The sequence below is a fragment of the Pan troglodytes genome, chromosome 11 (assembly GCF_028858775.2).
Source record: "Pan troglodytes isolate AG18354 chromosome 11, NHGRI_mPanTro3-v2.0_pri, whole genome shotgun sequence".
In the NCBI taxonomy this organism is placed as follows: Eukaryota; Metazoa; Chordata; class Mammalia; order Primates; family Hominidae; genus Pan; species Pan troglodytes.
This window is the reverse complement of record NC_072409.2, coordinates 47,095,976-47,110,732: the sequence shown is the minus strand read 5'-3', so window position 1 is coordinate 47,110,732 and position 14,757 is coordinate 47,095,976.

Here is a 14,757-nt window from a genome sequence, read left to right as displayed (position 1 = left end):
AGGAAGGTGGATTGCTTGAGCTCAGAAGTTCTAGACCGGGCCAAGGCAGCACAGTGAGACCCTGTCTCTCAAAAAAAAAAAAAAAAAAAAATCACATGCAGATAGCAAGAGTGAACTGTTTTACACTATTATTTCAGGTTTACAGGAACAAATCTTTTTAGAAAACAGCAGTTGCTATTTAATTTAGTTAAATACATATATTTTTATGCATTTACATATTTTGTGTAAAGAGTGATAATTTATCTGACCCATGAAATCAACAGAGGAAATTTAGAAAGTATAAAATAATGAGATCAGAGAGAAGACAAATAGATGTTTTTGAATATACTGTGTTTTGAATATATTGTGTGTACTAACATACTGTGTTCAAGTATTCATATTAAATAGGAATATAACACTTGAAGTTCTTTTTTCTTTTCAGTGTTGGGGTCTCACTGTCACCCAGGCTGAAGTGAGCAATCATGACTCACTGCAGCCTCAAACTCCTGGTCTCCAGTGATCCTCCAACTTCAGTCTCCTGAGTAACTGGGACTACAGGCATGCACCACCATGCCCAGCTAGTTTATTCTTTTTTTTTTTTTTTTTTTTTTTTTTTTGTAGACACGGGAGCTCTCTATGTTGCCCAGACTGGTTTCAAACTCCTGGCCTCAAGCAATCCTCCCACCTCTGCTTCCCATCACAGGCTTGAGCCACTGAGCCTGGCCACCCATGTTGTTCTCCATACAATTTGTATACCTCTGCATTTACCAACCAAATGTTACAGTTCATTTAAATTGTACTGCTGGGCATGGTGGCTCATGCCTGTAATCCCAGCACTTTAGGAGGCCGAAGAGGGCAGATCATGACGTCAGGAGTTCGAGACCAGCCTGGCCAACACAGTGAAACCCCCGTCTCTACTAAAAACACAAAAATTAGCCAGGCCTGGTGGCGTGCGCCTGTAGTCTCAGCTACTCAGGAGGCTGAGGCAGGAGAATCGCTTCAACCTGGGAGGCGGAGGTTGCAGTGAGCCGAGATTGCGCCACTGCACTCCAGCCTGGGTGACAGAGCGAGACTCCATCTCAAAAAATATATATAAAATAAATTGTACTTAATAGTACTGACGTTTTCTTTCTTTCTTTTTTTTTTTTTTTTTGGCATTTTGGTTTATCTAGTTATCTAGCTATTTAGTCATTGTTATTTATGGACTCTCTTGGCCACTTCTGTAAGACAAGGACTTATACTGAAAGACTAACACCCTTAAAACATTAGAAGTTTATTTTGTCACCCATCCCAATTTTGTTTTGCTTTTTGTTTTTGCCCTCTGGCCTATTTTAAATTGGTGCTTCTTAAAGTTCTGTAGGCCAAATTAATAAGAGGAACTTCATCTAATTCCGAACTCAGAGTTCAAGGGGAGGTAAAAGACCTATTTAAATGGATAAGCCTATGTACCTCTGCCCCTACCTGGATCACCTGAGTTGTGAAGTATGCTGGTCACTTTCTCTGATCATTTTCTGCTTGTGAGCAGGAGTCATTTTTGGAGAGATGGCAGGACCCTGTAGTAGTGGTCAGGAATTACGGATCTGCCCGGATAGCAAATGCCAGTGCTGAGTTTGTATCTTAGGTGGTGAGACAGTATTTCTCTGCTCCATGACAGGGGTCTGGGTAATACCTGCCCATAACCCATCTGCCATCTTTGGCTCAGTTTATTTCCTCTGATCTGTCAATCCCTCCATTGACAGGTGAAAGGCTGACTTCATCAGCATGACATGGATCACATTTTTGAAGAGCTGGTAAAATAGCCTCATTGTTTAAACGAATGTGTTTTTGTTCAGTTCTTGTTGTCAGAGAATTTGTTCCTGAGTGTCCTGCCTGAGTCTTCAGAAACACAATTTACTGTATTCTATGGGATAATTTATGGGGGTTTTTGGTGGGGTTTTTTTTTTTTCAAAAGTGTCACTTGCCAAGCTTTGTTTTTGTTTGATTAGTGTACAGTAGTCTCCCTTAGCCAGGGTTTCACTTTCCATGGTTTCAGTTACCCACAGTCAAGTGCCTTCCACTAATAGGTGAGTACAGTACAATAAGATATTTTGAGACACAGACTACATTCACATAACTTTTATTTCAGTATATTCTTATAATTGTTCATTTTATTATGAGTTATTGTTGTTAATATCTTACTATGCTTAATTTATGTTGATTTTTTACTGTTCCTTGTGTAATACAGTCTTGTATATACTTTCTGAGTTACTTTGTCCATTGACTCCTGTTATATGGCCTCAGATATTTATTTAAGGTGAGGGTTGGGCTACGTGGCAATGTTCTTTTTGCTTGTGTGTTTGTTTTGTTGGTTGGGTTTTTTGTTTTTTTAATCTTTAAACATTTTTTAGACATAGGGTCTCACCGTGTTGCCCAGGCTGGAGCACAGTGGCCATTCACAGGCGCAATCACAGTACACTGCAGCCTTGAACGCTTGAGCTCAAACGACCTCCCACTTCAGTCTACTGAGTAACTGAGACTACAGGCACGAAGCATGCCTGGACTTTTCTTTCTTTTTTTTTAATTTTTATGATTTTTTGCTAGATTTTGCCACCCTTTTGCCATCAGCTTCCCAGTTTGTAGTCTGTCAATGTGCGGACCAGGTAGTTAACACCATTTGGTATTGTTCAGGAATCAGTGTAAAATATGTCGCCAGTTATGTCTTTGAGCATAGCTTGTAATTCAGCCAACTTGACACATTTCTCCACCTTTGGCTAAGCCTGGCCAGGCTCAGTCCCTGGGAGTTTCAGCAGAGCATACCCAGGGCCTCAGGCACTGCCTGTCTGAGAGCTTTGAACAGGGAGGGCCCAAATCCACAGGGCCTTCCCCTCAAGGATCTTCCCACCCCCTAACCCCTCCAAGCTTTGTTAGACCCCAGCAGGCCCACAGCAAATGGCACACCACAGGTTCTCAGCCCCTTCTGTGATGTCCTTCTTCATTTTACCTGAGTAGAGAGGCTGTTATCCCCACTGTGTCTGGCTGGGGGTAAATCCAACCCATTGCCCTTGTAGTGTTCAGTGTTGCTGGCTAGTTTCCAGTTTGTTGTAATGCCCAGTATACTATTGTAGCATGTGTGTGGTGTGGGGTGTGTGTGTGTGTGTTTGTGTATCTGTGTAAATCAATGTATCAATGTATTTGATTCAGACTGTCCAACCACCTACTTGTTGATGTCAGAGTCAAGAAAGCACAGTTATCCAAAATAGTGATTTCCAGGTAAAGGGATGGGGAGAATAGGAGGGAGGTGAGACCAGCTTGCTCAGGTGGGTCAAGGGTGAGCTGTTGTGAGAGTCTTCTCCCAATGTCCCAGGTCTTCCAGTAATTGCATAAAGAGGTTACCCGAGGTTAAAATATATGTCTCCAGTACTTAAATGTCTCTCTGGGCCTCTGCGTAGTTGTTTTTTTTGTTTGGTTTTTTTGTTGTTGTTTTTTTTTTTTGGCCAGAGAGGAAGAGCTGTTATTTTTATTTTTCCTTTATAACATCTAGTACTAAAGGCCTTCTTTGGGTAATGCCTAAATAGTTTATTGCTATTTTGGCCTAATTGATTCTTTTCCTCAGCTACATTCTATTATTTTTCTTTCAGGTATTTAACAAGTGACATGTTTTGTTTTTTCTTTTATGATGAGTTAATCTTCAAAGTTTCTTATAAAGAGACAGAGAAAAAAATAAGGAGGAACCACTAGGCACCTATTAGAATGAGTACCATAAAAAATACTGGGTGCTGGGAAGGATAGGAAGCAGCCGGAAGCCTCACGTGTTGCCAGGGGAATGCAAAACGGTGCCATCACTTTGAAAACGGTTTGACGGTTTCTCAGAGTTAAGCACATACTTACATATGACCCAGCAACCCCACCCCTGGGTTTTGACCCTAGAGAAATGAAAAGTTCTTTTCTTTTAAGATGGAGTTTCACTCTTGTTGCCCAGGCTTGAGTTCAGTGGCACAATCTCGGCTCACCAAAACCTCCGCCTCCCAGATTCAAGTGATTCTCCTGCCTCGGCCTCTCAAGTAGCTGGGATTACAGGTGTGTGCCACCATGCCCAGCTACTTTTGCATTTTTAGTAGAGACGGGGTTTCACTATGTTGGTCAGGCTGGTCTCGAACTCCTGACCTCAAGTGATCCACGAGTCTCGGCCTCCCAAAGTGCTGGGATTACAGGCATAAGCCATTGCATCTGGGCTGAAAAGTTCTTTTCACACAAAACTTTGCACAAGCTTTACTTGTAATAGCCCTAAACTGGAAACAACCCAAATGTCTTTCAAAGAGTGAATGGCTAACATATGGTGGTCCAGCCGTAGCATCATGGTATTCTACTCTGCAATAAAAAGGAGCCAACCGTTGATACACAAAACAGCTTGGATCATCTCAAAGGTACTGTGCTAAGTGAAGGAAGCCTGACTCAAAATGTTAAATGCCATGTGATTCCATTTATAAGACATTCTTGAAAAGACAAAGACAAAAACTATAATGACAGAGTGGTTCTGAACAGAATTTTTCTTTGGAGTAACAATCTCACTCTGTCACCCAGGCTGGAGTGTAGTCGTGTGATCACAGCACACTGTAACCTTGAATTCCTCAAGCTATCCTGCCACCTTAGCATACAAAGTAACTGGGACCCATGGGTGCATGCCACCACACTGAGTTATTTTATTTTTTTAAAATATTTTTGTGGAGACATGCTTTGTTGATCAGGCGGCTCTCAAACTCATGGCTTCAAGCGACCCTTCTGCCTTGGCCTCCCAAAGTGCTGGGATTATAAGTGTGACCACCATGCCTGGCCCAGAATTTTTTTAATCCATTCTGCGAATTCATTGTGTTTCTTGAGACTTAGTTACTTTCTTCTGTCATTTGTTTTTATTTATTTTTGAGACAGAGTCTCACTCTGTCATCACTCAGGCTGGAGTGCAGTAGTGCAATCTTGGCTCACTGCAACCTCCACCTCCCTGGTTCAAGCAATTCTCATGCCTTGGCCACCCAAGTAGCTGGGATTACAGATGCGCACCACTATGCCCAGCTCATTTTTGTGTTTTTAGTAAAGACGAGTTTTCACCTTGTTGGCCAGGCTGGTCTCAAACTCCGGGCCTCAAGTGATCTGCCCACCTTGGCCTCCCAAAGTGCTGAGATTACAGGTGTGAGCCACCACCACACCCGGTGTGGTTTTTTTTTTTTTGTAACACTCTCACTCTGTTGCTCAGGCTGGAGTGCAGTGGTGCGATTACAGCACACTGTAATCTCGAACTCCTCAAGCAATTCTCCCACCTTAGCCTACCAAGTAACTGGGACCATAGGTGCACACCACAACGCTGGGTTATTTTATCTTTATTTTTTATTTTTGTTGAGACGTGCTTTGTTGTCCAGGCTGGTCTCCAACTCCTGGCTTCAAGTGACTCTTCTGCCTTGGCCACCCAAAGTGCTGGGATTACAAATGTGACCACCACACCCAGCCCAGAATTTTTTAAATTCATTATGTTTCTTGAGATTTAGTTAAATTCTTCTATCGTTATTTATTTATTTATTTATTTATTTATTTATTTTTGAGACAGAATCTCACTCTGTCATCACCCAGGCTGAAATGCAATGGCGCAATCTTGGCTCTCTGCAACCTCTGCCTCCCCAGTTCAAGCAATTCTTGAGCCTCAGCCACCCAAGTAGCTGAGATTACAGGTGCGTATAGCCATGCCCAGCTGATTTTTGTATTTTTAGTAGAGACGGGGTTTCACCATGTTGGCCAGGCTGGTCTCGAACTCCTGGCCTCAAGAGATCCATCCGCCTTGGCCTTCCAAAGTGTTAGGGTTACAGACGTGAGCCACTGAGCCCTGCTTTTTTCCTTTTTTTTTTTTTTTTTTTTTTTTTTGAGTAAGACTCTCACTCTGTCACTCAGGTTGGAGTGCAGTGGTGTGATTACAGCACACTGTAACCTCAAACTCAAGCAATTCTTCCACCTTAGCCTACCAAGTAACTGGGAACATAAGTGCACGCCACCACATTGGGTTATTTTATCTTTATTTTTTATTTTTGTAGAGACATGCTTTGTTGCCCAGGCTGGTTTCAAACTCCTGGCTTCAAGTGACTCTTCCACCTTGGCCTCCCAAAGTGCTGGGATTTTTTAAATCCAGCCTAGAATTTTTTTTAATCCAGTCTGCTAATTCATTATGTTTCTTGAGATTTAATTAAATTATCCTATCATTTGTTTTAAGTCTGACCTAGTATAAGCCCCCCATTTCCTTGATTTGAGCAACAGGACCACAAGAATTACTTCCTGGTTTTGAAGCATACGATCGCTCTGTTGGTTGATCGTAGTGATCCTCTTTGTATCCTCCAGGCAGAGGTGGGGGTGCTGTCAAAGACTCCCCAGGGTCAGCTCCCAGAGGTGGGCAGTTGCTACTATCGTCTGATTTCTGCCATAACGTCTGCCTATGTACATTATCAAAGCTCCCACTAACACTGAAGCCATTGCCTTTGGCTCTAGGTTTTTGCTTCTTGTTTTCACTCCTATGGATTTGGTTAGGCCTGCGTTGAGTTTTAACCTGGATTTATTTCCTAAATTCTTGTTTAATGCCTTTTCTACACTAGACTGTGAGTCAGTTTTTCATAGTCTTCCTAGGCTGGAGGTTTTCCTTTAAGTATGGCTTTGATTTCAGAGAGTCTTTCTGCAGTGTGACCTCGTTTTCCTGTTAATTTAGTTGGGATTCATCCCATACTCATCACCAACTTGACATTACCAGCCAAGTGCTTGCAGAGGTCACAGAACAGAAAGTCTCACCGGACAAGTTAAACTCTTCCAGGCACTTAATGTATTAAGTCAATTTAAAACACACACGGAGATGCAAGGGAAAAGAAATAGGGTTAGTTAGCAGACTTAGTGTAGGGTGTGAGCAGGATGAAGGGCCAGGCTCTCTGAATCCTGGTACATGACAGTGTTCATGTGGTGTGTCTGTCATTTGTCTCTGTCTCATCAGCTGTCCCTATAGATGATGTTATAAGGACTAGTGTTGAGGTTTGAGCCAGGGTGCCCAACCATAGGAGGTGCCTGGCACCAAGGGGGCAAGGATGCCTGGCCCCTTGACAGCTTGTCAATTAGCCTGCTGAGCAGATAAGGGTTTTATTTGCTTTTCTTAGACAGAGAACAGGTAGGGCCAGAAAGGGTGTCACTGATGGGTGGTTGAATTAAAACCTCATGAATACGTATTGCCTCAAGTGCCTCCTGTATATTTAGAGTAATATACGTTGGGTATCTCTCAGTCCATTCTCTCACGCTTTGCTTGCTAACCACTTTTCTTTATCTAACGTATCTTGAGAATTTTGTGGATGTCTTCCAAGCTACATACTTACTACTCATCTATACTTCTATCTTAAGTTTCTTCCTTTCCATTTTTTTCCTTCCATAGCAGAATTGAATATTAGCAAACACCACCAAAACATGCACGTAATGCTATGCATTTTATACTCTACTACCCCAACCTGTTGAGCAACGGGACTAGGGAGGGAGACAAAGCCAACATTCATTTATGTGTTATCTCAGGTTCTCTTCTATTACTTTTATTACCAACACTACTATTAGCAAACATGGCTTTCCATCTGTAGGCCAAATCAGCCTGCCAATACCAGGTTCTAGAATAAGATCTACTTGCTTGATCACTGATAGAACTGGACAACTGCTGTAGCTGATAAACTGTTTGCTTCCTCATCTTTGTGGGGAGATGGTGCCCTAAGACTCAAGGCACAGAGGAGCAGAGAATGCATGCTTCCCCAGATAGGTAGACCCCAGAGGGAGATGGAAAGGAAAGGGGCTAGGCCACAAGGCATAGTGCCTTAAATATTAGGAAAAGGAAACAAAAAAATAGTTGCAAGCATTTGATCACATCGGAATATGAACATATGTGATAATTTTCTAAAGACAAGAAATTATTAAAGCCAGAAAAACAACATTTAAATTAAGCATAGTAGTAAGTAAATTTAGCTTCTTAAAAATGAGAGACTTGTGCTTCAAGTGACTCAAGAAATCAGTATACTCATGCCTGTAATTGCAGCACTTTGCTGCAGGCCGAGGCGAGTGGATCACCTGAGATCAGGAGTTCAAGACCAGCCTAGCCAACATGGTGAAACCCATCTCTGCTAAAAATACAAAAATTAGCTGGGTGTGGTGGCGGGCTCCTGTAATCCAAGCTACTCAGGAGGCTGAGGTAGGAGAATCACTTGAACCTGGGAGGCAGAGGTTGCAGTGAGCTGAGATTGCGCCACTGCACTCCAGCCTAGCAACAGAATAAGGCTCCTTCTCAAAAAAAAAAAAAGGGAAAATAAATCAGTATAAAGCTACAAACAGAGGACAGCATCTTAGAGGTTGACTCTTGTGAGTTAAGAGTTCACTGTGGGGTTGTATAGATTTATACACACACACACACACACCACACACACACACACACAAGAGAGAGGAATTGATTTAGCATAGGAATTGGCTCACGTAATTATGGAGGCCCAAGGAGTCCCACAATTTGTTGTCTGCAAGCTGGAGACTCGGGAAAGCCAGTGATGTAAATCAGTTTGAGTTTGAAGGCCTGAGAATCAGGAACAGTGAAGTGACGGTGTCAGTCTCGGAGTCCAAATGCCGGAGAACCCAGAGTGCTGATGTCTGAGGCCAGGAGAAGATGGATGTCCTAGCTCAAATGGAAGAGATCAAATTCGCCCCTCCTCTGCTCTTTTGCTCTGTGTGGGCCCTTAACAAATTGGATGATGCCCACTCACACTGGGAAGAGCTACCCTCTTTACTCAGTCTACCAATTCAAATGGTAATCTTTTCCAGAAACACTCTTACAAATACACCCGGAAATAATGCTTTACCAGCATCTGGGTGTCCTTTAAGTCCAGTCAAGTCGATACCTAAAATTAACCATCATGGTGGCCAACCGACTAAGTCTGCATGAGGAGGTAGTAGAGCCCTGGGGCTCACCGGCAAGTAAGAGGCACATTGCTTGCCTCCTCCACCGCCATCGAAGTGTGTTGATTATATGTAACTTTGAGCTGTTAAATGTAATTCCACTGCAATTACATCATGAAACTGAGACAGTATGATGGGTTACTGACAAAAGTAAAATGGGTGTGAAAATGCCTCCATATGGAGACTCCATATGTGCATATGTTTTTTGTGTAGGTTTGCATATATAAGCATTTTTAATATGGAAAAATACACATTAAACCACTTCACATTGGTCATCTTGGGGGGATCAGATTGGGGAAGGGGAAGTTTTAAATTTTTCTTTCTATACTTCTAAATTATATTTCTTTTATATTTTTATAACGTTAAAAATATCGTAAAAACCTCCTTCTCCACTTGAGTCATGTTCAAATGAAATCCCACTTACCAAGTCTGAACCGTCTTGGCGCACCATTATTAACTGAATGGTGCTTTGCATTTCTGAATGGCCTACTGTTGGAAAAAAAATCGGGAACCCTAACAACCGGCTGGATTTGAGGAATGGATAGAGCAGGTAGGAGGTACCTTACCTTTATTAAAATGCCACAAACACTTATTGTGTAAAGTTAAACAAGTCACTATTAAGAGCTGAATTGTCTTCCTCAAAATTTGTAAGTGGAAGTCCTAACACCTGGTACTTCAGAATGCGACTATATTTGGAGACAGGGTCTTTAAAGAGGCAATTGAGTTAAAATGAGGTCAGTAGGGTGGGCCCTCACCCAATCTGACAGGTGTCTTTATAAAAAGAGAGAGTTAGAGGACACAGACACACACAGAAGACCATGTGAAGATGCAGGGAGAAGACGTCATCTATCTGCAAGCCAAGGAGAGAGGCTTCAGAAGGAGCCAACCCTGCCAACACCTTATCTTAAACTTCTAGCCTCCAGAACTACAAGAAAATAGATTTTTTGTTGTTTAAGCCTCCGGACTGTGGGACTTTGTTACAGCAGCTCTAGAAAACAAAAGAGCCACAAATACTCATATATAGTATGTCTTCATTCTAATGGTACATTAAAAAAAAGATTACTGCCTCATATTGATGTTTAACCACGTGTTTGATGTTCCTGCTTTTTAACTTTTGAAGATTCTTTTATAATTCCTTGCATTTTACCCTCAGAATAATCCAATGCATTCAGAGAAATCAGGTATTCTTATTTTACAAGTGAAGAAACTGAGGCACAGAAGGATTAAGTGACTTGACCAAAGTCTTCTAGCAAGTGGTCTCCTGAACCGACAGCCTTTCTATGTACCACATTCAACCTATCAAATGGAGTATTTCACAATAACTGTCTCTGCTGGTGCTTATTTCCACATAGGTCACATTCATTCAGCAAACATATTGAGCAACTAGTTTGTGTCTGTCTTTCTTAGGAGTTGAGGAGACAATGACGGAGAGGACACAGTCCTGCTTTTGAGGAGCACATGGTCTAGGTGTGTTGACAGACACATGAACAACATTTTATATAATGTGAGAAACACTATAATCACAGCATGAGTACGGCATTGTAGGGACACCACTGAGAATGTCTTTACAGATGTGGTAGAAACTGAGTGGGTCTTGAAGAATTCAAAGGAGTTTGTCAGACAGGGATGGGGATTCCCAATGGAAGAAGCTTCATGTGCAGAGGCCCAGAGTTGTGCAAGGTGGGAACAAGGACGCTGAGGATGGAGAAGAGATTGGAGGGTGGCAGTGCAGGGAGGGGGAGATTTCATACTTGTCTACTAAAAACGTTAGATACCTTTAGCTTTATGACAAACTCACTGTTTTGTGGTTCTTCATTTTTCACTAATTTCACCAAGACAGACTTTTTTGGGGGCCGTTCCTATAGATCTTACTTCTCACATTTTAATGAGTATGATGTATCACCTGGGGATTTTGTTAGAGTGCAGATTCTGATTCTGAGAGGGGCCTGCTAGTCTGCATTTCTAGAAGATTCCATGTCAGATTCTCGCTGCTGGAGCCTGGACCACACTTTGAATAGCAAAGCTTAGTCTGTAAAGTAAGAAATCAGAAGATTGGGTTGACCACATTTGTATTTTAGGAAGTTAAACCAGACAAACATATGTAAAACTGGTTGTAAGCAACTTGCTGCTACAAGTCACAAAACAAAAGTTCTGCGGATATGTATCCTGTGGGTTATGACTCATTTCAGGAATTCCTCAAATGGCAAGAATACCTCAAAGATTCATGAAATATGCATTCTTTGAATGTACTATGTATGTTTCTTCCTAATTTAATACTTTAGTCCTAGTATAGAAGTGGAATTTTAGTAGAATTCTTATAAGTAAGTAGTATGTTTCAATTACAGGATATCTACAGCAAAAAATAAAATGACTTAAAAATAATACAAATAAAACCAGCAGTAGTTGACTTAGTGCCATCTTTTCTCAGGAACGTGAATAATGACTGGGTCCCATACATGGAGAACAGATTGCTCCACGCAAGGCCTATTAGAAGTTAACACCAAAGCAGATGTTCTTGAAGCTACTGTTACCATTATAGATGCAAATCCAGACAAGCTGTTCCCATTTTATAGGAAAAAAAATGTAATAATAAATTACCATACTTACCTTAATGGCTTAATAAGAATTCATTAGTGAGCATTCATAAAAGAGGATAAGAAGTTTAAAAATGTACTGCTTAAAATAATTAATACTTTTATCACATCAGAAGCCTAAGACATAGTAAGCAATAGCAGATGGTAATTTTTAATATCTTACAAATATCATGAAGGCTGCTGGAACCCAAGGTAGAAAACTGCAAAATACAATGACTTTGGGGTCAGTTGTAATTATAAAGAAGCTCAAAGGTCAGAGACCAGATGGAATCCCTCACAAGTTTAATCCAGAGATGTTTCTCACAAACAATTTAATAGGTGATTGCTTTCCCTCAAAGCCTATTTGAATGCTAGCCCTGAAAGAATTTACAAATTTTAAAGGGGAACTTGGCCGGGCACGGTAGCTCACACCTGTAATCCTAGCACTTTGGGAGGCCTAGGAGAGTGGGTCGCCTGAGGTCAGGAGTTCGGGACCAGCCTGGTCAACATAGTGAAACCCCGTCTCTACTAAAAATACAAAAAAAAAAAAAAATTAGCCTGGTGTGGTGGCACATGCTTGTAATCCCAGCTACTCAGGATGCTGAGGCAGGAGAATTCGCTTGAACCTGAGAGGCGGCGGTTGCAGTGAGCCGAGATCACACCATTGCACTCCAGTCTGGGCAACACAAGCGAAACTCCGTCTCAAAAAATTATAAAATAAAATAAAATAAAGGGGGATCTTATATTCTTTGGCCTTATATTCTATAAGGAGCTTTCTGGTGCCTTGAATCAACACAATTCCTGATGGATTCAAAGCCAAACTTTATGTAGTTTCCCATTGCCTCATTAAACTGCTCAGTGGTAGAAGCTTTTTCCTGACCACTGGAAGAACACTAAGGCAGGCTATGACTTTCCTTGTTCATTTTTAGGTAATAAACAAGTCTTAGGCATGTTATAAGACAAACATAGCCTCAATTTTAAAATATAGTGCAGGTGTCAAAAATAGTTCAAAACTGGAAACCATCTATAAGGCTATCTTAGCCATTAAAATCCAAGCTGGTGAGAAGAAATAGGGAGAAGAAGAAATAGAGATGTGTGTATATTTTTAACATTTGGAAACATCTAAAAGCTTTAAACTGGGATGTCAAAATGTGCCTTACCTTTTTTTTTTTTTTTTTGTAAAAACCCAATTAGCTGATCAAGTATATGAAGAGCTGCCATTCCTCTACCTCCAATCCCTCCTCATACAAAGCAGTGGTCTTTACTGGGGTCCAAGGATGATGCCCAGTATGTTTACAAAATTATCCTTTGTGATGCAGGGAGAATATTGGAATTATTTTTCATATTTATTTGTCTGAAAATGAGATACATTAAGCTTTAATAATATTTATTTTATTTATTCCTGTTTTTGAGACAGTTCTCGCTCTGTCACCCAGGCTGGAGTGCAGCGGCTCACTGCAACCTCCGCCTCCTGGGTTCAAGCAATTCTCGTGCTTCAGCCACCTAAGTAGCTGGGATTATAGGTGTGTACCACCATGCCCAGCTAATTTTTGTATTTTTAGTAGAGATAGGGTTTCAAACTTTTGGCCTCAAGTGATCTGCCCACCTTGGCCTCCCAAAGTGCTAGGATTATAGGCATGAGCCACCCCACTCAGCAAGGTTTATTAATATTTAATATTCTAACTGACTTTAGTACCTGCTGTTTCTCATCGAATAGACGGATGGGTGGATGGATGGATAAAAAGATAGGTAGATAGATAGATAGATGTATGATATATGTATGGGTAGATAAGTAAATAGATAACAGCTAGATGGATGAGTGAATGGGTGGATAGACAGATGATAGATGGATGATAGATGGTTGATAGAGGAAAGTAGATAATAGATACATAGATAGATGTACTTTTTTCTTTTCTTTTCTTTTCTTTCTTTTTTCTTTTTTTTTTTAATAGCTAGGACTGTGGGATAAACAAAAGTTGGAAACCACTGGTCTAAAATACTAGGACATTTTTGTTTTGCATTTCCAGAACCTGGCGAGGTACTACTTAATTTATTCAAGTTGTTTTCAAGGGGTACCATTTAAGAGGGCTGATTTTTAGATGGAAAGAACAGTAATGCCAGTAGTACACAGATATTATCTAACCTAGAAAATGATTGTCTTGAAAAGGTAGTCCTGATTTTCTTGTATCAGAATTTACTTTGAATAATGCTACAGGAAAAGAGCTGTATGATGGATGCCAGGGCAGGCGCGTGCTGTAGACGTGGAAGCAGAAGAGCACCCAGGATGTGAGGTGATGAAGAATGTTGTCACAGAGTAGGGAAGAGCAGAACTCTTTTACCAGGTAGAAGCCCAATACCACACACACACACACACACACACATGAAAAAGAGGAGCACTAATGAGAGGAGAACTGGGCCTTGAGACCTAGGCTTTCATGCCCCCTTCTTTTGCCTCCCAGAGGCCAGTAAAGCCTCTCTGTGGGCTTCCTGGGTTCTGGGGAGAACAGTTCACATCAGTGGTATGAAATCATGGCTTTCAAGACTTTGCTTCAGCAGAGACCTATCATAAGAGATGCATTTTACATTGTAAATGCAAACATGTCAGGATGTGTGTTTCTTGAAACTGCAGCTTGACTTGCTACCTTGAATGCACTGCCATGTCATCTGTTCCTGCATCTGAAATGCTGGCTAGTGTTCCTGGCATTCATGGCACAAGCCAGTGCAGTTGCAACCCACAGTCTGGAATTCACAGAGAATGGGAGATACGCTAGGAAAGGTTAGTATCAGCTGAAATGTTAAGGGCCTTAAGTTTCAGACAAGGAGGTTTAGGCGTTGTTATTTGTAACCAAGAGGGTCTCCTGAGGTTTTTAGAAGGGGGGCAATGTAGCCAGACACAGTGGCTCATGCCTATAATCCCAGCATTTTGGAAAGCCAAGGCGGAAGGATTGCTTGAGCCCGGGAGTTCTAGACCAGCCAGAGCAACATCATGAAACCCTGTCTCTATTAAAAAAAAATTTAAAAATTATGGTGGCGCGAACTTTAAATGTAAAATTTAAAAACTTCAAATTCAGCATTAAAAAAAAATGGTGGCACGAACCTGTAATCCCAGCTACTTGGAAGGCTGAGGCGGGATGACTGCTTGAGCCATGCAAGCAATCATCAAGGTCAAGGCTGCAGTGAGCCATGATTGCACCACTGTATTCCAGCCTGGGCGACAGAGTGAGACCCTGTTCCCCCC